Source organism: Lipophrys pholis (assembly GCF_963383615.2).
Source record: "Lipophrys pholis genome assembly, chromosome: 3".
NCBI classification, from domain to species: domain Eukaryota; kingdom Metazoa; phylum Chordata; class Actinopteri; order Blenniiformes; family Blenniidae; genus Lipophrys; species Lipophrys pholis.
This window is the reverse complement of record NC_137627.1, coordinates 34273367-34295010: the sequence shown is the minus strand read 5'-3', so window position 1 is coordinate 34295010 and position 21644 is coordinate 34273367.

The following is a 21644-nucleotide window of genomic DNA, read 5'->3' as shown; positions in this document are numbered from 1 at the left end:
TCTTAATTTTTACTCAATATTAAACATAGAACCATGTCTGCAGATAAAGACAATGTATTGCATAATGCACTAAATTATTACTTTTCTTAAATAAGCACCCACATTTTGTAATAACTTGCAATATGTAACAAGTTATTACAAAATGCGGCAGATTGTTACAAAATGTGACGTTATTGCATAATGAGGTGAAAATTATTACATGATTATATATTGCACCGTTATTACTTAATGTGGCACTACACACACTTCATAGTTCTCTGCAAATAAACACAGTTTTTAATGAATTTGAAAAGTGGAGAACAGAACCGATGTTCTGTGGATAAAGTGTGTTTCAGATGGTTCCGTTCCGCTGCAGAGTTTCTCTCAATGCTCAAGTTGCTGAAGCCACTGGCTGCATGTTTGCTGTAGTTTTTCCTCTAAAGCCAGTTGGGATGCCACTGCAGGCTTGACATGATGGATACATAATGTACGATACCAGCCTCAGTGTGTATATTCATCATACATCAAAGTTTTTAAATGGTACAAAATCCCGTTAGCACATGTGACTCAACTGGAACAGAAATGAGTTCTTATTTTTAGCTTGTGCATTGCTTGTTTCTTTCTTTATTTCGCGCCCCCCAAGGTTGAGCTCACGATGCCCTCCATCTGTGAAGGTTTTTGCTCAGATATGCAACAGATTTCCTGCAAACTTGACTTTCATGTTGTATTAAAGCAGAACATCAGTGAAGCTGCTCCTTCCCATTTTTCTTGCGATAACATCTCCTTTCTTGCCGAGTGCCGCATCTGTTGCCCGCAGTGAGCCGAGATGGATTAGACCTGTCTTTAAATGGTAAGCAAAGGTAGGAGGGGTTTTTTTCTCCCCTCCTCTGCCTGGACATGCATGCCAATATTGATTTGACTTTTTTTTCCCGTAATCTCCTTCGTGCGTCTCAGTTTTCTGGATGTTGTAGATATTTGCATGTACTTTACTGTGACTTTCTGAAAATAGCATCTGTGCAGAATGTATGTCGATGCACGAGGTCGCCACAGTCACTTCCTGCCTTCAAAACATTTTAGGGGCAAAGAAAGGTTTCTACTCCTGCATTATCTAGCAATAATCTTCTGGAAGTCCAGTGTTGCACTTGCTGTTATTCACATATAAAACGCGAGAAAAAAAATAGTGATTGAAGCTGTCACCCGATATTTCTGCTCTCACTCGTGTTTTCACTTTCGATCGATCTGATTACACATTCCTAGTTAGGCAGAAATGAAATGTATTTATAATTGATTTCACGCTTGTTTCAGAAGGATTGGCTGAGTGCATGATTGGATTGAATTTGCGGCTCGACAACAGTCCGTCTGTGTTGCTTTATTCAAAGAGCAGATGGTTAAAACTGGCAGTGTGATACTAACTTGTGAGCTGGTGCCACACATGGTTCATAGTTTTGTCTTTACTGGGTTTTGTAGCAGGTAGTGTGATGTTTGACACACAACACAAAACCGTCGATGGGATTAATTGCAATGTTAATAATTTAACGGAAAATAGTAAGTCAGTGAATAGAGTCCATGAAGAAATGACTTTGTCTTTAGTTATTGATATTCCCTCTACGGGAGGCTCTCACTGATTATATAGTAATGCAGTCCCAGAGGAGACGAGTCTTGCTGGAGAAACCATGCAGTCACCTTGATGACCTTTAGCTTCGATAGACTTTTCCCCACGACTCAAACTTGAATAGAGCGAGTCTCAAAGATGGATGGATGCTTTAATCCTGCTCATTGTGGCTTGTGTAAATTAGCTCTAATCAGCAGTCCCTCGTCTCCAAGGTGAACTGATCCTCATTTGACAAATGGTGATTAAAGTAGCTCAGCAGCTCCACAGAGCCGGTATAAGATCTTGTAACGGGTATTAATAACGTCACATCCACTGGATTTACCATGGGTTTAGCCACCAAACAAGAAAGGTCTACAGCTGTTCTTTGGGTTCCCAAGTCAATAATGGTAATTGTAGTAAATATAATGTGGCTTACTGCGCCATTCATCCACCTTATGTACCTATTATACCTGACCTGAAAGCCCACGGCAGCGGATGGACAAAAAGCATGAATAGGTCCAACAAAGAGCGCTCCGGAATTGCAAGTCTTTATCTTTATCGTCAATCTAACAGACAAAACCAGGAACTGCTGCAGGACACAGGGTGACAGGGGCACTCTGTTATTCTTCACGTTATTCGTAGCCCAAACATAGATTTGATTCAGTTCAGATGGAAGTTCTTCATGTGCTCCTGTGTAAAACCCAAGGTCGGTGGTTCGATTGCCTTTCTCAACCTGTAGAAGATACACTGAACCCCAAGTTACTCCTCCAGGAGATTGATCACTCGCCTTGAGGCTGCTGAAACAGTGAAAATGTGCTATTTAAGTGAAGCCTATTCATACTTGTTTATGTGAGGTCTTTTTTTTCTTTTTTTTGACACTTTATTGAAAGTTAAACGGCATTAAAATGTCTATATTTTTGGCACAACGTTGGTCAAATTGCAGTTCAGGAGTCTGCGCTCCGCTGCCACTGCTCATCCATCTCTGCCCCACACAGTAAGAACATGCAAACTCTCCAGACGGCGGCCCTAGTATGAACCCTGGTCAATGTTAAATGTAAAGATCAGCTTGGGAAGAACAGGATCCATAGATGAAAGTGCAGCGAGTGGGAATTGGTCAAAAGGTTAATCCAGCCATGGCAGTTTGGGATGAGACGTAAGTGAATTTCAATTAGAATTAAATTGTGTTTGGTATTAACAATGCACCATGATTTATTCTCTATAAACGATGTTTTAAAATGCATGCACTCATTTGCATCTAATCATTCAGATTTTGACATTTCTGGTGCTGAGAGGACATTTACACATTCCCGGTGACTTATTTGCCTACGTGTGTGGAAGTGCTCATTTCTCTGAGCGCCAGAGATTGTGCTGGTGCAGCAAAGTGAGTTTCTCTTTAGCGACGTCACTGGACGTCCGTGTGGCTGAGTTATGATGAAAGCACGCTTCTTGTACCAGCCTGAGTACAAACTGTAATGGCCGGAATTGCTGCTGTTGAGCTGATTGTGCCGTCTGTATACTCATTTGTTTTATTGGGGTATTTATGGTCTTGACATTTTCTTTCTCGCAGCAAGAAAATAAAAGTTTACACATTCGCCTGAAAGAATGGCATCATAAATTTAATTCTGAATTTGACACTTAATAACACTGAGCTCTGAGGCATGTTGTAATTCTGGGTTTGGCTTGCTATTTCTCTGAAGACATATTGATCTTTAGCTCGAGTGGAAATCTTTTTTAGATCAGACCCGACATTGTCAAAACATGGCGGGCTCTCACAAAAAGCAATGTTTTACAAATTACAGCTTCTAATGTCCGTCCACGCGTCCATCTTTTCTCCCTTTATCATCGGGTCTAGTTTCTCAAGGAGGTGAGGGCGAGCCCGGCTGAATATGAGTAAAAGCTTGAGTGCACCTTGAAGAGGTCGCCGGTCCAGCACAGGGCCGAGAGCAGAGAACACCATCAATCACCCGGGACGTTTTAGAGTCACCGTCTCACAACAACTAACTTAACCTAACATACACGTCTTTGGATTGTGAGGGATCCATCTTCTGTACCGCTTCAGCCAACTCAAGATCACGGGGCGCTGGAGCCGATCCCACTGATCTCAGCCGACTGTGAGTGATGACGGGGGACACTTTGGACAGGTGGTTAGTCCACCAACAGAGAGACAGCCATCTCACCTGGACACCGCCAGGCAATTCCAGATAAAACCCACACATGCACAAAAAGTACAGGTGGAAACCATTGCATTAATGTTTGTTAGTTTATTTATTTACTTATTTATTTAATCACGTGGTTGGCCAGGTGTCATTATCAACATTCATTTAACATAAAAAGAAAGCAAGCTCCATATTTGACTGAAAGGGAGTGGGAAGAAGAAAACTTATTTATTCCCACCCCCCATTTTCAATTAATATTCTACATAATGAACTTCACTATCTTTCATTTTTCTGTAAACTATGGACTCAAAACTGATTTGTCAATCATCTATACAACAATATTAAATAAATCATTCAGCAATAATATAAATAAAACATACCAGCAATGATAATAAACAATATACCAACAATGGTAAAGAAACAAAGGCACTTATCAACACTAGTAGACAGAGTATTGATATAACAATAAGACTCACTCTCTCTATATTGTGACCAGACCTGATGTTTATATAACAGTTTAAATCTCTCAATAGTTTGACATTGCTTGATTTGTATTTCCAATCTGATCCAAAGTTTTATTCCGCATACAAACAGAAAAACGTTTCCGAGTGGATTGGGCAATCGGAAATGTAAAATCTCTATATCCTCTCAAATTACAAACTCTCTCTCAAATTGTAAAGAAATGTTGTATGTTAGTCGGTTATAATTTGTTTGAATGCTTTATATAAAAATACTGACGTATTATAGTTTACAAGATTCTTAATTTTTAGCAACTTTGACTAAATAAACAAGTTATGAGTGTGTTATTTATACACTCACATGTAGATCATGATATCATGAGGAATGAGTTCTGAAATGAGCCCAGGAGTATCCTATCACATGTTAAAGACCCGGAGCGGAGCTGTGGCAGGGAGGCTGTGTGACTTGCCAGTCTGTTCTCATGTTGTGTTTATGGATATATTTGTATATCCCATGAGGATCCTCCTGAGCTGGGATGCTGCATTGGTGTGTGCTTCTGATATAGTGCGTGCAAGCAGTTGATCTTTCTGATATAAATATTCTTTGAAGGTAATGGCATTAATGTATATTTAATGCCTTGTGCTCTGCTCCAGACCCAGCTCAGTCTTAAACAAATAGGTTGACAGACAACAGGGTCTTTTTTTAAGAGGCATGTCTGAAAATCATTAGGAGTCATTGCGGTCGTCTCTGTGGCCTTGCCCGGTCTGCGGCTTGTTTACCTTTACTGCCGGAGCTTTTTATTTGGACCTGTGGACCTCGGCTGGAAGCACATGTGCTGAGCGAGAAGAAAAAGCCTGTGGCCCTGACACCAAGGAGACAAATGGGCCGGAGGATAAGCCCCGTGGGTGCTTCTGTAATGAATGAGAGTAAATATGATATGTATGTCTTTGGATTCACGGATGTTTGTTTTTTTCCCTCTTCTGGGGCCCTGAGGTATTTGCTTATGTGCATGAGAAAGGGAGAGCTGTGTATTTGAACAGATAACAGGCAAGTCTGGTCTCAGACCTGCTGACCAAATATTGGTCATGTGGATACTACAATGGTTTATTTCCCCTCAGGACTGATCTCGTCAAGCAAAAGATAGAAAATAAGTGATTCTGGCAGGATCTGTGCACCGTCTTCAAATAGGGTGCAGGGAATCAAACTGTCTGGCAGGTGAAAGCCAATCATTACTGATAATTGTTGCAATCAAAGTAAAGGTCCATTGTTGCTAAAGAAAAGCAGTGCAGATTGAATCTGCAGATACAAATATGTTCTGCTCGTCTGTTCAGCTTGTCTCTTTAATTAGATTTGGGAGGGATAACGTTCTGTTTGTCTTCACAAGCGCTTGATTATGAGGCCATGTCGTGAGTTTGTGTTGTTATTCTCTCTGTGACTCCTTGTCATTGTCAGGGCGAGAAGTCCTGCAAAAAACATTCTCCACTTTGATTCCCTTTCAATGAATCCTTTTCATTTCTCTGTTTTTGTTTCTTCCTCAGGGCTATTCTCAGCAAAATGTCAGACGGAGGCCAGAACTGCTTTCATACAACCCTCCTGATGAGTACAATTGAAATCCTGGGTTCAAAGTATAGTTTTAGCTGCTGCAATCTGGTCCTGCACACTCTACAGTTTATGTGGCTGCTTACAAATGGTGGGAAGTGTAATGGTTTGATATATTGGTGCCTATATTTGGCCAATTTCATCCTTGTGAAGGACACTGCTCCCCAATTGTAGTGTGGTTGAATTGTAAGGTAATGGCTTTTTGTTGATGTTCCTCTGGATTTCACCCACGTTTTGACTCCCGATCAGTCTCTGTCAACCCGTCTGCTTTCTGTCAACTTGTTTTTTTTTCCCGGAAAAACAATTACAACTTTCACAGGTTCTATCGATATAACGCTGTTGTGCTTCGAGCAGCTTTGCAAAGTGAGGGGCTGCTGTGATGCCACGTTACTGCAGTGAGAATGTAGTATTATGTGGAACACATTATTCCTCTGGGCCACTTGTTTTGTTTCCACATTATTGTGTTAGAGAGATTCTTTTACCAAACTCCTTGTGTCTGCTCCATACGGCTGGATTTGAAAGCATCATTCTGCAATACAGCTTTGTTGATCAGTATCTCCACCTCTTGCACAGTGTCAAGCATCTTGTTCACCTCTTCACAAATGTTGCTGATGAATGGATAAACTTTGCCTTTATTATGATTTGAGTGGAAGAAGACTCTGTAATAAACTTTTTTCAATAAAATCCTAAAACATGACAACATCAGATATAGACAGTATGAAGGAGTCATTTCCTCATCCAGATTCTGGTCCAGAAAAAATGCACCCGCTGACACCAGGTGAGGCTTTGCTGCTTGAAGTAAAACACATTTATCTCTGCTCATTCTTCCAGAGCTTAACGTTTCTGCAAGTGCTCCATAAATGGAGTAAAATCCCCCAAACATGAGGGACTATGAAGATGAATTCTAAATGTCTGACATGTCAAGCTCTCAGTCACATCACTGTGATTACCTCTGTAGCCTGTTGATTTTTGCTGTTTGAAAACAATAATACTCAACTTTTTTTCATTTTAATATTACAAGTATTTTAATATGGATCCTCGACAATAGGTGAAATGACAGCAATAGTGAACATCTCAACCAACACACTGATCCAACTCACACTGTAGAGGATAATCTCCTTTTCCAAAAGGCAGTGAAAAAGATTTGCTTACCTGGAGGAGGATATACCACAACTCCCAGATACACTTCAGCTTTGTGGTGGTAACAACAACCACAACAACAACAACAACAACAACAACCACAACCACAACCACAACCACAACCACAACAACAATAATACATTTAATTTCTAATATAATTTTTATTTAAAAATATTAACATGCTGCAAGCACAATAAAAAGAAGCAACAGAAACACCAGAATTAGTAACCACACAGTCCAAGAAAATGTTCCTTGGACGTTTCAGCCATCTAGACAGAAGTTGTGTTGTTTCCAGGCCTGTCGAGTCTCCACCTCGCTCATTGCCTCGGTGTCAGCAGCTCCACTTCAGCCAGAACCAGACTGGAAGGACTCTAACCCTACTGCTTCCCTGATGGGGGAGAATGTCTGCGCCTCCACTCCATCTGTGGCTTCCTGCTTTTGGGTGGAAGGCTGCGCTACATCTGGCTCCGGCCATCTTCCCCATCTGTTCCCTTCTCAAGAACACTGTAAAGCTGCATACATGTTTTATAGTGTTATAGTTACATAATATTTATCATATTTTATTTTGTTCTAGTTGTTTTTTTCCATCCTTTCAGTGTTAAATAAATTGTAGCGCTTTGGGTCACGTCTGTTTGACTTTCTCCTGTTGCTGAGGCCTGCACTTGATTCAGTCATGTTTTCTCTCATTCCAGGAGACCAACCATGTTTTTGTGTGTGTGTGTGTGTGTGTGTGTGTGTGTGTGTGTGTGTGTGTGTGTGTGTGTGTGTGTGTGTGTGTGTGTGTGTGGTTTTAACATGTAAAGCACCTTGTATCGCATTTTACTGTATGAAAAGATTGATTGATTTTGAAAGATGGTGAAGATTGAAACAAATAAAATTGGAAACCCACAGAGAATTTAGATGATAGAAATATATTGTACTGTGTGATGTTGTTTTTTAATCAGACCTATTTAGATTAATTGATTAATTGTGCTTACTGTTCTTTTAATTTGTTTACAGTTGATCAACAAACAGAGTAGGGAGGTTTCCATCATGATGTTGCAACCAGCAAAAAAAGGGCCCATCTATCATATATATTCAATCCAGGTTGAATTTATTCACTCTATGTATTGAAGACAAATTCAAAAAATAAAATATAAAGCTGAATTGCTAAACAATGCCTGGCTTAGTGTTTCAGGCTGTAAAGGCTTACTATGACTTACATTTTGAAACTGAAAGCCAGTACACACAATTTTTGCTTTGTAAATACCAACAGCAGTTCACAACTGAATCATCTATCCATCCATCCATCCATCCATCCATCCATCCATCCATCCATCCATCCATCCATCCATCCATCCATCCATCCATCCATCCATCCATCCATCCATCCATCCATCCATGAATCACCATAATTGTGCAGTTTTGTTGATTTTTTTCTTCAGACATCGCCGATGTGATGTACAAATTGAGGCTCGACCATCAATACTTTGTGAAATTGACTTTATTTAAAATCAGGACGTCTGCTCTGTTGATTTATTTATCATTGAATTGCTGTGTTTGTGTGCCGGCACTTCAGTGGTCCAACTGCTGATGTTGACATGTTCGTGTGAATTCACTTGTTGAATATGTATATTCACACAGTCAAGAGCCTCCTGTTCACAACATATTCCACTGTATGTCTCCTCTATATTATTAGGATTAAAAAACAAAGTGATGGGCATATGTGTTCAAACTGACTTGTTTCAATGGATTGAATAGACATTAATATTTCACCAAGCTGAGCGACTTGCTTCATGTGCCACGGGGCTATTGGTACTCAACCCTTAACTACCATTTGCGTCTCTCTTTCTGTGCTTTATTTCCATATGTATTAGAAAAGATGATGGTTGGGGCTTGTCCTGTAGCTGTCAGATTTTTTATTTTTTTTCCTCAGGGAAAAGAAATCAGCACCGCAGGGGCGTTTTTGAATAGCGCCTGTGGAATATGTTTCATTACATCGAGAAAAAGGGGGGAAAAAATAAATAAATAAGAAGCAAACATCAAAGGGTTTGCACGTCATTGAAATTACTATTCTAGTATGGTTTCCAATATCAAAATAACTTTGAAGTTTTATGTTGCTCTTTTGTACGTCTCACAAAGGAACTGACACCCTCTCACTTTGAGATCTGCTGGTCCTCATTCTGTATGTACAGGTGTGAGTGACCTTGTCGAGCTTCTCTCTAATTGGCTGACCCCGTTGCTTTGAATAAGGGCTGATCATCAGTGAATACTATCATCTCCGAGTTCATTGAAGTGTCAAGATAACAAGTGATTAGACAGTCCAAGGAGAAAAGGTGTGAGACCATCACCGCCGTATTGAAAATATCAGTGTGTGCGTCCGTTATCTTTCACCCCGGGATTGCTTTCGTCCCCCCGAATAATGTCAAACAGCATCATATACAGCAATTTATTGGTAAAAAACAGCACCATGTAAGTAGGTGCAATTTGTGAAGAAACACCTGGGGGGGTTCCGACTGTGAAGGGGGTGTTGCAATGAGGATGTGGCTTCTGTCTCTGGCATTAGAAAGTAGTTCATTCATAAACAGGCACTGTAAATATAATGAAGACAGATTAAAATGGTAATAAGCTATAGTGAACATGTCTTATAGATATCCCATCCATCCATCCATCCATCCATTTTCTCCTGCTTATGCATTTCCGGGTCGGGAGGTGGCAGTCTGAGCACTGGCACCCAGATCACATTGCACCGATTAAGAACCTTTCCTGCGGGTGGTAAGCCCACAGGAATCTTATAGATATAAACACATTTAAGAACTTTAGCCACCTTTTCCTTATCAGACGGCGCAACCTGGAAGAGCATGAACTGATGAATTCACTCTGATAAAGGAAAAACATTTTCCAAGACAAATAACTAAATCTAGTTGACCTGAGTATTTTTGCTTTGAGATATGAATAAAAGAAATATATGCATAAACATGTTGAATATGAAAGTATGCCAGTGTGAAACTATATGTGCAGCGTGTGAACTTTGAGGTAATAGTTTGACTTTCACTGCATCAGGCGCGGCAGCTCTGGTCTTCTTGTTTTTGATGCGACATTATTTGATGCCTGGTTAGCTGGTGAAGTGACTTTAATCCTCATGAGAGAGAAATGGTTTTTGCTGCCAAATAATTCAGCTGTACAGGTGATGTATCAAAGAGAGGCGTGGGTGGGCGGGCGGTGTGCACCCTTTGTCTTTTGCATTTTAACGCAACTGCCCCGGGTGACACAGCTCCTCTGCTCCCTGCTTCCCTCTTTGTCTTTCTTCTCTGTCCTTTTTCCAGACCAGACACATTCGATGCTTCTACTGGAGAAGGATTTTAGTGATATAACTTGTGCTGCTTCCGAACACTCTTCCTCCTCGCCTCTTTTCACCCCACGTCTTCTGTTATGTCTTCAACTTTAGCATGCATTAAATCTTTAAATGTTTGAGAAATGCTGATGGCGTTCACTTCAGGCTTAACTGAGACCTCTGCGGTGCTCTTTTACATGCCTGCGCCTCAAGGACACCACAGATGAAGATAAAGGGGCATCTCAAGGTAATTCAGACTCACCGGAGCCCGTCTCCGCTGCCTCTTCCTTCATTCCCTTGCACTGGCTCGGATTCTATTTTTACAGAATCCTCAGTGTGGAGATTCACTTTTAGCGGTTTCCCTTTTTTTAATTTTTCCATCTTTACGTCATTATGTTTCCTCTGTTTCTCTTCAGCGAGAGCCTGCACATTATCTCTTCAGTGCAACGGGAGTCCAGATGGAATTCATGCATTCAGACATGTTTATTTGAATTGATGCCAAAGTCTTGTCGGGCAAACCAAATTTACTTGCTCCTCTGATACTCCCCAGGATATGTATTATATCTTCATGTCAACAAGGCCAAAGCAGCAGATCCCATGAGGGCACAGTGTTGCCTCAGGCCCTGTTACAGTGTGTCCTTCTCGACAGACCGCAATGACAGTAAATATTTTCCTGCGTCTTCACAGTTTACACAAACCCCTCTTCTAGTTGCCCCTCGCCTACCAACCTGAAAAGCAATTGGCTTATTTACTTACTTACTTGTCAGCGGAGCCTTCGCCGGTTCCTGGAATAAGATGAAAAGGGGGGAGTTGGGCAGAGCGACTGTGCTGTCTCAGGAGCTGACAGAGTGCCTGCACAGGCAGCTTTACACACTTCCTGCTGGAGATGATATTTTGACGTCTCTTTACAGACCCCTTGAAGACAAAGCTTAAGCTAGAGGAGCCCTTTTAGTCAGCCATGTGTATGCAGTGGAAAAAGAAAGAATGGAGAATGAAGGCTGGAGTTAAATGCAAACTAAAGATCCTTTAAAAATCACAGCTTTTGTTGCATTCTTAAACCAAAAAATAATCTATATCTTTGTTGTTTTCGTTACCGTCTCATATAAATCATTTGAATAGAAATGCAACATTTTGAGCTCACTGCTGAGGAAACTCTTCACTGGAGCTTGCAGACTGTAACAATTAGAGCTTGACAGACAACTCAAATCTAGAGTTCAGAGGAAAACCTTTTTTTTTCATTGTGATCCGACTATCACTCACATATCCAGGATGAAGGAGACAATAAAAGAACTGTAATGTGTCACATGCCGTGCGATCCAGTCAAAGGCTTAAACATGTCAGTTGGAGAGATGCCTTTACTCAACACAACCTGCAGAGCTGGAAGAGTCTTGGCAACAACCTTAACTCTCGCTTGTTACTTTTCTGGCGTGGGATTTAAATTTGGGTCCATTCGCCCTGCAACTGAGTCTCACATTATCAACTGGGAAAAAAGAGAAAGATGATATTCTTGCTGATACACGCTGCTCAGCTGTCAAGGTGCTTCAGCTACGGCCCTGCCAACTCCCTTACTTTAATTCAGCAGATACCCTGCAGCTATCATTTCACATCATTACTTACAAGCCATTGTGCCACACGTTTGACTAATAAAAATCAACAAACTGAAAGTACGGGTAGTGGGGGAAGCCAGGGGATGCTTCATGACAATCATTAATGAGGGAAAATTAAGGTAATGTGCAGCATTACTCTGAAGAGCTATAATTAAACGAGAAAGTCCATGCCAACTGTGTGTCTTCTGAGCGACTCCAGGCAATGCATGCATGTCTGTAGTGGGGTAGATAACACTGCTGTGTGGGTGGGAATGTCTCCTCAAGCCACGAGTAGCCTCAACAAGCATCTATTGTTTTTTGCCTAATTGCCGCCATGATTTGGCCAAGCAGTGACCCACTTGCTCCTGACCAGTGTTTGAAGTTTGTCTGGCGAGGTAGCCGCTGGAGGGGGGGATTTAATCGTGTGTTTGTGCAGCATTTGAACTATTTATCCCATCAGCCGCCGCACCATTGAGCCACAGAGGAAGCATAGCAACGAGAGGATGAGCAGTAGAAAAATATGTCGCATTTGAACTTGCGGATTGCGACTCTGGCTGACTGGGAGCTGCAATGCGAGCTTTACAGGAGAATGTGAGGTGGTGGGACAGTGTGATACCGGCCTTACTTGCAAGCTTCAAAGCCAGGTGGAGAGATGTTTGGGTCAACATCTAAATCCCTTCTTTCATGCCTGTCAGTTCTGGAATCAACAACAACCCCTCAAGGCTGGGGTTTATGCTGCGAGTAAAAACAGAAGGGCCTCCTATTGTCCCCTGCCACGTTGTATACCCTGACTTACCCCGATAAGGAAGTAAGCCGAGGATTTGGTGTGACCATGAGCTGCGCTGCAATCACCAGGGAGTTTGTTAAGATTTTGGTATAACAGTCAATAACAAATGAGCAGTGTCTTATGAGAGTTAATATTTTAAGAATGGAGACACAAGACAAAATTAGATATAACAATGATCATCGTGATTCACAACTTTGGCAGAGGTTTCATACTGGATGGCTTCCTCACACAACTCAGTGGGATCTGTACACTCATCCTCTGGTCTCAAGCTCGCTACTCTAACCGCTAGAAAACTACTGCCCCAAGAAATATTCTAAGTTGATATATTCATAGCACATTTATAAAACAAAGGTACAAAGTTGGAAAATGATAAGGATGAAGATCGTTCTTCAGGTGGAGGAGTTCAAGTATCTTAATGTCTTGAACATCAGATATGATGGAGAGTGGGATTGTGGTTTCAGGCAATCAGTTCTAGTAATTCATTTGTTACACCGCACTGCAAAATTCTCTGTTTGCCAGTTGATCACCCCCACTCTGGCTGATGGTTATGAACTTGGTTCATGATGGAAAGAACCAGATTGTGGATACAAGTGGCTGAAACGAGTTTTTTCCGCAAGGTGGCAGGCTTTATCCTTCCTGATCGAGTAAAGGAATGAACCCTCCAGCAAAGAGACTCAAAGTGGAGGGAAGTTGGTCAACGCCATTGGACTTCATACCCAATTGGGAGGAGGCCCAGAAGTTGACCCAGGACCCACTGGAGACATTATACCTCTGGGTAGGTCTGAGACCAGCTGAGACCAGCTGGAGGTCCCCTGTGAGGAACTGGAGGACAATGTGGGGGATACTGGGAATTTCTATTCTGCTTTCCTCTCGATACTGTCACTACAATCCCATGAGGACTAAGCAGGAAAGACGATGATTGATGGATGGATGGGCACAAAGGGATTAACAACAACAATAACAAAAACTGAATTAACAAAAATTGAGTAAAGCAATCAACAATGGAAATAGAATAGGATATTAGACTACACAGAATATACTGAATACAATCAAACTGGGTTCATGTGGTTTGTGCTGTTGCCACAATAATGAAGCTTGATGTTACGGTGTTTGGTTGTTTATTTAAAGGTACTCATGATTCCTTCCACGGTTCAGTTATAGACATGTTAGGCTAACCACAGATTCTAAACAAAGATTGAGTGATTGTCTATCTGCCAGACTTGTGCAAAACCTTCCATCCGATCAGAGCCTCTCCTGGCTGAACAAGCTGGGTAGAGACAATAGATCAGAGGTCTCCAACCTCGGTCCTCGAGGCCACCTGTCCTGCCTGTTTTAGCTCTCTTCCAGTTGCAGTACACCTGATTGCAATGAGGGTCTCGTTATTGGGCTTTTCGTTGAAAAGACGCCTTTGCCTTCCGTAGAAAAGGGAAAGATGAAAAGTTGTCTTTTTCATGTCGTTTCTATTAAGACTTCTCTTTGTGGTCTACATATCTTTTTAAAAGTGAAAGATGGTTGAAAAACATGTTATTGGACTGTGGCAGAAAACCCACACTCACACAAGAAGATCCTAGCTGGGTTTGAACCCTCAGCATTCCTGCTGTGAGGCAAGAGTGCTAACCACTGCACCACATCTATTTTAAGTTGTGACAATTATATCATCATATATGCACTATGTACACATATGATTAAAGGACAGTCATGAATTCATCCTGTAGATTTTAACTTTGACTGAATGAGACGATGGACAAAAAAGTGCTGATAAAGGATTAATTTATGCACATAGTTGTATTCACAATATCAAAAGTTATCAAAGTGGCATGTTTCACAGTGTCGGCTTCACAAGTTCAATGCCTTGCGACCAAAGCAAAAAATGGTCATAACCCAGACATCGGGCAGTCTGCTTTAAACTTCACATACTTCCGACCCAACAAATGAAATTGCAATGTTATTGGACCTTCCAATGACGGTCCAATAACGCCTCAATTTCAACGACTATATTTGGGCTAACTTGAGGCTATGATGGACCGACCAAATTTAGCCCAAAAAAACGTCTAAATTACGTCCCACTGAGCAAACAACGTCCATAGACATCCAAGACACGTCCATCCAGGCCGTAATCTGGACGTCCATTTGACACCAAATATGACACTTAAAAATGATGGACATCTAAGACACCCAGAATCAGTTAAAAGAGACAGGTCACAAGCTGACTGTTAAGTCCAACTGACTGTATGATTATTAATTTGTCATCAAAATAATGAGGGAAGTAGATCATGACAGGCAAGAGGAGACAGAATGTGAAGTTTAATGCACAATGTCTGAGTTATGACCGTTTATTCTGAGAAGGTGGTGGGTTCAAATCCAGCTGGAGGTGTTTGTGGAGTTGCTTGTGTGTGCATGTGTTTCTTCTGGGTACTTTCCACGTTCCAAACACTTACTTGTGATTATAATTGTAGCAGAACACACCCTAAGTGTGTGTCCTGTGGAAGACTGATGACCTGTCCTCATTCCGCTTTAAACCACTTTAAACGTGTTTTCATTGACGTCCAGACAAGATGCAAATACAGCGTCCAAGAAAGACATCTAGAAAACTTTCACTCTGGCCCCTCTGAGGACGTCTTCTGGATTTATAGAGATGATGTGTTTTGGACCACGTTTTGATCAGTGGGGTCGGGTGATTGGTGGGTTAAGTTGGAGTGGAACATTTTCAGGTTCTTGATATTTGAAATTGTACAGAGAACATAATTGAACAATGACTGAGATAACTGGATTAAAATGGAGTTTATTAACAAAGGTAATTCTTGAATTTGCTCAATGGAGTATACTGTGCCCCTGGCTAGCTCAGTTGGTAGAGCATGAGACTCCCGATCTCAAGGTAGTGGGTTCATGTCCCACACTGAGCACCACCTTCCCGTGGGCTCACCACCTGCAGGAAGGTTCTTATTTGGTGCAATGTGATCTGGGTGACAGTGCTCAGACTGCCACCTCTGTGACCTGGAAATGGATAAACAGGAAAAAATGGATGGATTACTCCATCCACCCATACTGTAGGGTAAAAAAAAAAGTGAGCTATTTATTATTAATATAATTGGAGTTGTTTAAAAAACAATATTCACTCACCTCCATTTATGGTCTAAAAAGAGTGAATCAAATTATATAAAGACTCATGGTTAGCCTATAGTCTCCAGTCCCGGTTAGTTTGACTCTGCTCTTCAGAATTCATGTTCTGTGGGTCATTTCAGTGTGGCAGACGGCTCTAAATAGCACAATACACCAAGGCCTTGGCTGCTGTTGCCATGGAAAAGAAGCAATTTAAATGTGCAAATCAGGGCTTTCGGGAATATGTGAATTAATTTAAGTGCAGATTATATTGTCAGCTTCCTCAACAGTGTAATGTTTAGCTTGTGCATGTTGGTGGGGCATGTAATAGACTTTCAGAATCTCCCCACTTTACGTTTGCAAACTGGAATAACTCATTGACCTTACTAACTTGCAGAGGTGGAGAAAAACATTGTTTAGACTTTAGAGACAGAAGTATCACTGTGACCTGAAAGACAAAGATAATAGGAGGAATTAGAAGCAGGAACTTAACACAGCTGCTACGGAAAGACAAGTTTTTTTGAAGACATTACAATGTCAATACTTACCTCAGTCCAGAAGATGAATGTCCTGGAGATGAAAAATGATTGAAATCAGAAATGATTAAGAAGAATAACTTAGAGTTGGTTATAGTTTTTCTCCTCTTTTCTATTACTTCTGTTATGTTTAGTTTTTTTTCTTTTATCACTGGTGTCGGGATTTGTAAGGGAACGGCAAAAGCCCAGCCTCAACCCATTTTGGCTACAGAAATTGTAACAAAGAAGAAAAAAGGTGTGTGTGTGAACTTTTAAGCACTATAAACTGAATGCACAAGATTCAATTTTTGCACTGTAACCGAAATAAACCATTAATTAGTTAATTAATTAACTAATTAATTAACAAATTAATAAATTCAAGATCAAAGATCTGCAGCCACTTCGGACATTCTCCTGCGCGAGCTACGATTGTGGTAGACCAGCGCTCTGACTATTGATTGTGGCTATCGAATAAATGGTAATTATCTCAAGTCAGTCTTTGGCATTTTTATAACAAGTAAAGAATTAAAGAACTGGGGGGAGACGGTGGACTTTGAGAGTCCTGGACTCCAACACTTTTATTAACCAAAAAACCACTTACTTCCTATACAATCTTTCTCACACATGATAGAACAGTTTCTGAAGAAACGGCCGTTCACTTCCAGACGTGGCAGCTCAGCTGGTGACTTAAAAGAGGAGACACGTGTAGTTTGAAGCACTGACTCATGATTGTTTTGAGTAACTGTGTCAATTATAGTTATTTCATTTTGATATAAGGGTGTGGGAGGAAACCAGATTACCCAGAGGAACCAGGCATGGACGGGTAGGAGATGGAAACCACAAGGTCAACCGAGACTTCAACTCAAGACCTCCATGCTGAGAGGTGAGCGTGCTTCCCACAACATCTTGGTGTGTGCTGAATGAGCAATTTAAACTTATTCTGAATAAGATGTGGCGACGCAGAGCTCCTCAGACAGACTTCTGATGGTGCTCTTACTGCTGAAGACCAGTCTACTCTTTTTATGAATTGGACTGTCAGCAGGTTACTGTTAGTTAATCTGTGATCTGGTTTCAGATGATGGGTCTCTATGGTTCAAATTTTGAAAAATAATCACGTGTCTTTTCTTCTTCTTCTTCTTCTTCTTCTTCTTCTTCTTCTTCTTCTTCTTCTTCTTCTTCTTCTTCTTCTTCTTCTTCTTCTTCTTCTATTTCCAGATTTAGCCACAGCAAGTCATTGCCCCTTGTGATGATTCCAGATGTAAGTTTTACACCAGATGTTCTTTTCTTCCTGCTGAAATATCCAGCGGTTTTAACATTAGATGTTCTTCTGTCTCTCACTAGGACTCGAACCCAGGTCCCACACATGGTCTCCAAGTTACACTTAAAAAATTATAAAGTAAAATCTAATCCTCTCTTTGTTTTTGTTAAAAAAAAAAAGAAGAAAAAGATATTGCACCCAAGACAACTTGCTGTCTATTTAAGGACTTATGTCTGTCAGAAAAGATTAAATGAAAACATGGATGATAGTTTGACACTCATTATATGAACTGGACTGAAACGATTCCTTAAAAATATTGTTTTTTTAAGTAATAACCTTGGAAAAGTGTTCAATTTGGTTTATCTTCTTCCAATTACACTCATCTCAAGGTACTTGCTTTTACAAATACGGGTGTTTTCCATGACATTTCAATGTCACTGATATTTTGCCAGTGTTACTGATGTGACGTTACAGGGGCTTAAAGGAGATTTTGCCAGGATAGGAAAAAAAAATCCCAGCTGAAAATCCATAAAAAATGTATACATCCCATCTCACATCATTGTCAAAACAGCATTACGGCCTGAGACATTTTACCAGACGATAACAGGAAAAGACAAGTAGATCATGGTCGCTTGAGTTCTACCTGCCTTACTGTGCAGAAAGGGCAGAAATATCAGCTGAAACAAAAACTTACTAGTGTATTTTTGTAAAAAATCACATTGAACCGTGGTCATGTTGCTATAAAATGAAATATATGCAAAGCTACATGATGATGAGGTGGTTGTAATTCTGGCGTCACAGTGAGACGATCCCAACGTTTGCTTGAAATCCTTATCGTCACTGCAGCTTTCTCATGATTTTGAAACATCACTCCTTGTAATCAAGTTTTCGATATTCTGAATGCATTTTTACGAGCCTTATTTTAAATTCTTAGCTATTTATTCTCCTGTTTTAATTGATTTTTGTCTTTTTAAATGTTGTCTTGTTTTATTTTTATGATTTTAATGTAATTTTATGATTTTTGTTTTGCCTTTGTGAAGCATTTTGAATTGCCTTGAGTATGAATGGTGCTAAACAAATAAACTTGCCTTCTTGCCTTGGAGCCCAGTGTGAAGTTTGCATGTTCTACCTATTCTCTCTACTGTGGTTTAGTCCAAAAGCATGTGGTGAATTGGTGTGTCTAAATCGACCAGAGGAGTGAATTAGTGTATGTGGTGGTCCATCTCAATGAGATTCACTTGCAGCCTGTTGTCTGAACAGCCCCGGTAGAAAAGACAAACTGTATTATTTATCAATGATGCATGTTGTTTGTTCTCAAATCTTAAAATAATCCTGAATTAATCCAAAGTTGCATGGTGTTTCTCTTTGTTGTGACTCGTTCACTGAGGACAATGATTTCCAATGAAAATAGTGTGAAATAAAAGGCTCTACTGTGAGGTCTGCAGATTAACCAGAACAAGCCAGACAGTTTATTTTGGGCAGAATCACTGCTGCTGAGTTTGAAATTCATTATCAGTTTTTTTTATTTTTTATTTAAGCAGCACAGACAGAATTAGCATCCACACCCATTATCCACGAGGGACTTCAGATATCTTGAATTCCTCTAAAAATAAAGAAATGGTGTGTTTGTGGTGACGCCACGTTGTGTAATTGAGATAATGTTTTGTGATGTGATGAACTGACCTGCTGCACACCTGTGAGACAGAAGATGAAAAGAAATCAGTGGTGAGGAGTTCTTCAGTGTTTGGTTGATCTTCCGTTCATGCAAAAGCAGGTGGACAAAATAGGAACACATTGGAGATTAAATAAATGCTTTTGATTGGTAATACTGTGCAGCTGAACACCAACACAGAGAACAGGTTTAAAAACTGTATTTAACACAGGAGCAACGGAAACAATTTGTTTCAAGGCTGCAAGGCGTCTCATTGAGCAGATCACAGTCTGAAAGGGAAACTTCTTTGGAAATACGAAGTATCTGAATTGATCAATTCCCACTTTGACCATCTTGCGCTGTCACAATCGAGTTCCTTATGGGGCTCGAGCAGAAAACACACATGCCGCTTTAAGAGTATTGACATATATGTCAGCTTGTCTAATTGTTAGTATTGGCTCTCGGGGCTGAAAGGAAAAGGTTTTTTCACATATACACCAATAATCATTGTGTCCTGGCATTCGAAACAGAGGAGGTCCTGTGTGTATTTGACATCAGTTTTCATAAACTTTCCTGCAGATTCTTTCAAGCCGTGCTGATTATCGTCATGAAGTTGCTGAAGCTTTAAAATGAAGTGATGAAACATGCTTTATTGAGCAAATGACCGCATCATGGAGCCACTTGGTCTCCATTGGCACATGATAGTTTTTCTTTGGCCAATAAGGCCACGTTTACATGTACCTGGGTTTTCACAAAAAACGTATATTTCCCCCTCTACGTTTACAAAAAAAAATCTTAATTGACACCACCCGCATATACACCTGGTTCAGAGCTGTAGGGGGCAGTGCAACAAGAAGCATGAAGCCATACAGCCAATCAGAATCTTGGGAAAAAAACAGGACCTCATGAATTGTGACGTAAATCTCCCCCTCCCCACTTTTAGATGCGACCGGAGAGACAGATTTATCCAGATATCCACTGTGGGCGGAGTTTTCAGGAATCATCCTCTGTGGTGAGCCGTAGCTTGTTTATGTGTAAATGCGCAGCCCAAACACAGACAAATATCCCAGTTTTTTTTTTAAAACACCCGGGTACGTCTAAACGTGGCCTAAGAAACTTTTTGTGAGATTTTTCTTTTATCCTTGTGGAGGCTGTGAGAAGAGGCTCGTTGTTGATATTTTTGACACTTTAAAGCCGCTACACACTGTGATTTTCTGCCATCCTCGGCGAAAACAGCATCCATGGGAGAATCAAGGCGATATCTTTGTTCTTGGCTCTAACACCACATTTAAACGACACCGAAAATGACTTTAACCACAAAACTTTCTTCGCTTTCGGAGGGAGTGGGGGGGTCTGTTTACACGACAGCGGTGCTTGGATCGTGATTGTGTTACTGTGCATGTGCAGATTTCTTCTGCTCAGGCACGAGTAACAAACATGGCGGACTCTGTAGTGGCATGACAGAAATCTAATGGATAATTTTTCCAATCAGAAGTTTTAGTTTTCTTTTCCAGAAATTATGAAATATGTTTGCTTTTCATCACTTTTATAGTTCCAAACAGATTTTGGTTTATATAAATGCCATATAAGGGATTTAAAAATCAAATAAGAGTGAAAAGCTTGAACTGCCTAGAAGCATTTCCACGAGTGTCTTATCAAGGGTGGGAAATGTGTTTCTCTTGTTGTAAACAGTGTGAGTGATGATGATGATGATGTGTTGTATCTTCATTTAGTATTTGTGTTTTCTTTTTTTTTTTGGAGCTTCAGGCTTCTGCAGGCAACATATTCCCAGAACATTATCTTAGCCCATAATGGCCGAGAGAGAGAGAGAGAGAGAGAGAGAGAGAGAGAGAGAGACAGAGACAGAGAGAGAGAGAGAGAGAGAGAGAGACAGAGACAGAGAGAGAGAGAGAGAGAAAGAGCGAGTCAACACAATGAATAAAATATATGCATTAAATGTGTCTGGCAGTTTCAATTACACATCTTCATCTTTTTTCCCCGTCTGTCACTTTGACAATGGGGAACGAATGAAAGGAGCAGCTATACCTCCAGCTGTAAGACTGAAACGCTGTCTAATGAGACAAATGCAAATACATTCTGCGTCTGTCACAGTAATGCAGTCGTAAAGACAACAAGTGTCAACATGTGCAGACATGATAAAATCATTTTTAATCAAACCTTTTCATGATTTTTCGAGGGTTGTTGATTTTAGAGACGTGTGTCGAGTGTTCATTGGGGCTGTGGAGTGAGAGTTAACAAAATGCAGCCAGCATGTGAAGTGATATGCAATTAAAATGACTATACAAGAGGATGTTGTTTTTTTTTTTTGCGAGGATGATGCTCTGCACTGACGTAAGTCACATGTTGTGATCATACCTGTGTGTAGTTGTTGACTGGATGCGATGAGGAGCAGAGAAAACTGAATGACAGCACCGAGTCCCCACAGTCTCCTCTCCTCAAGTCATTGATTTTTCAGAAATTGATTATGACTTGAAATGGTTTTTCAGCAGA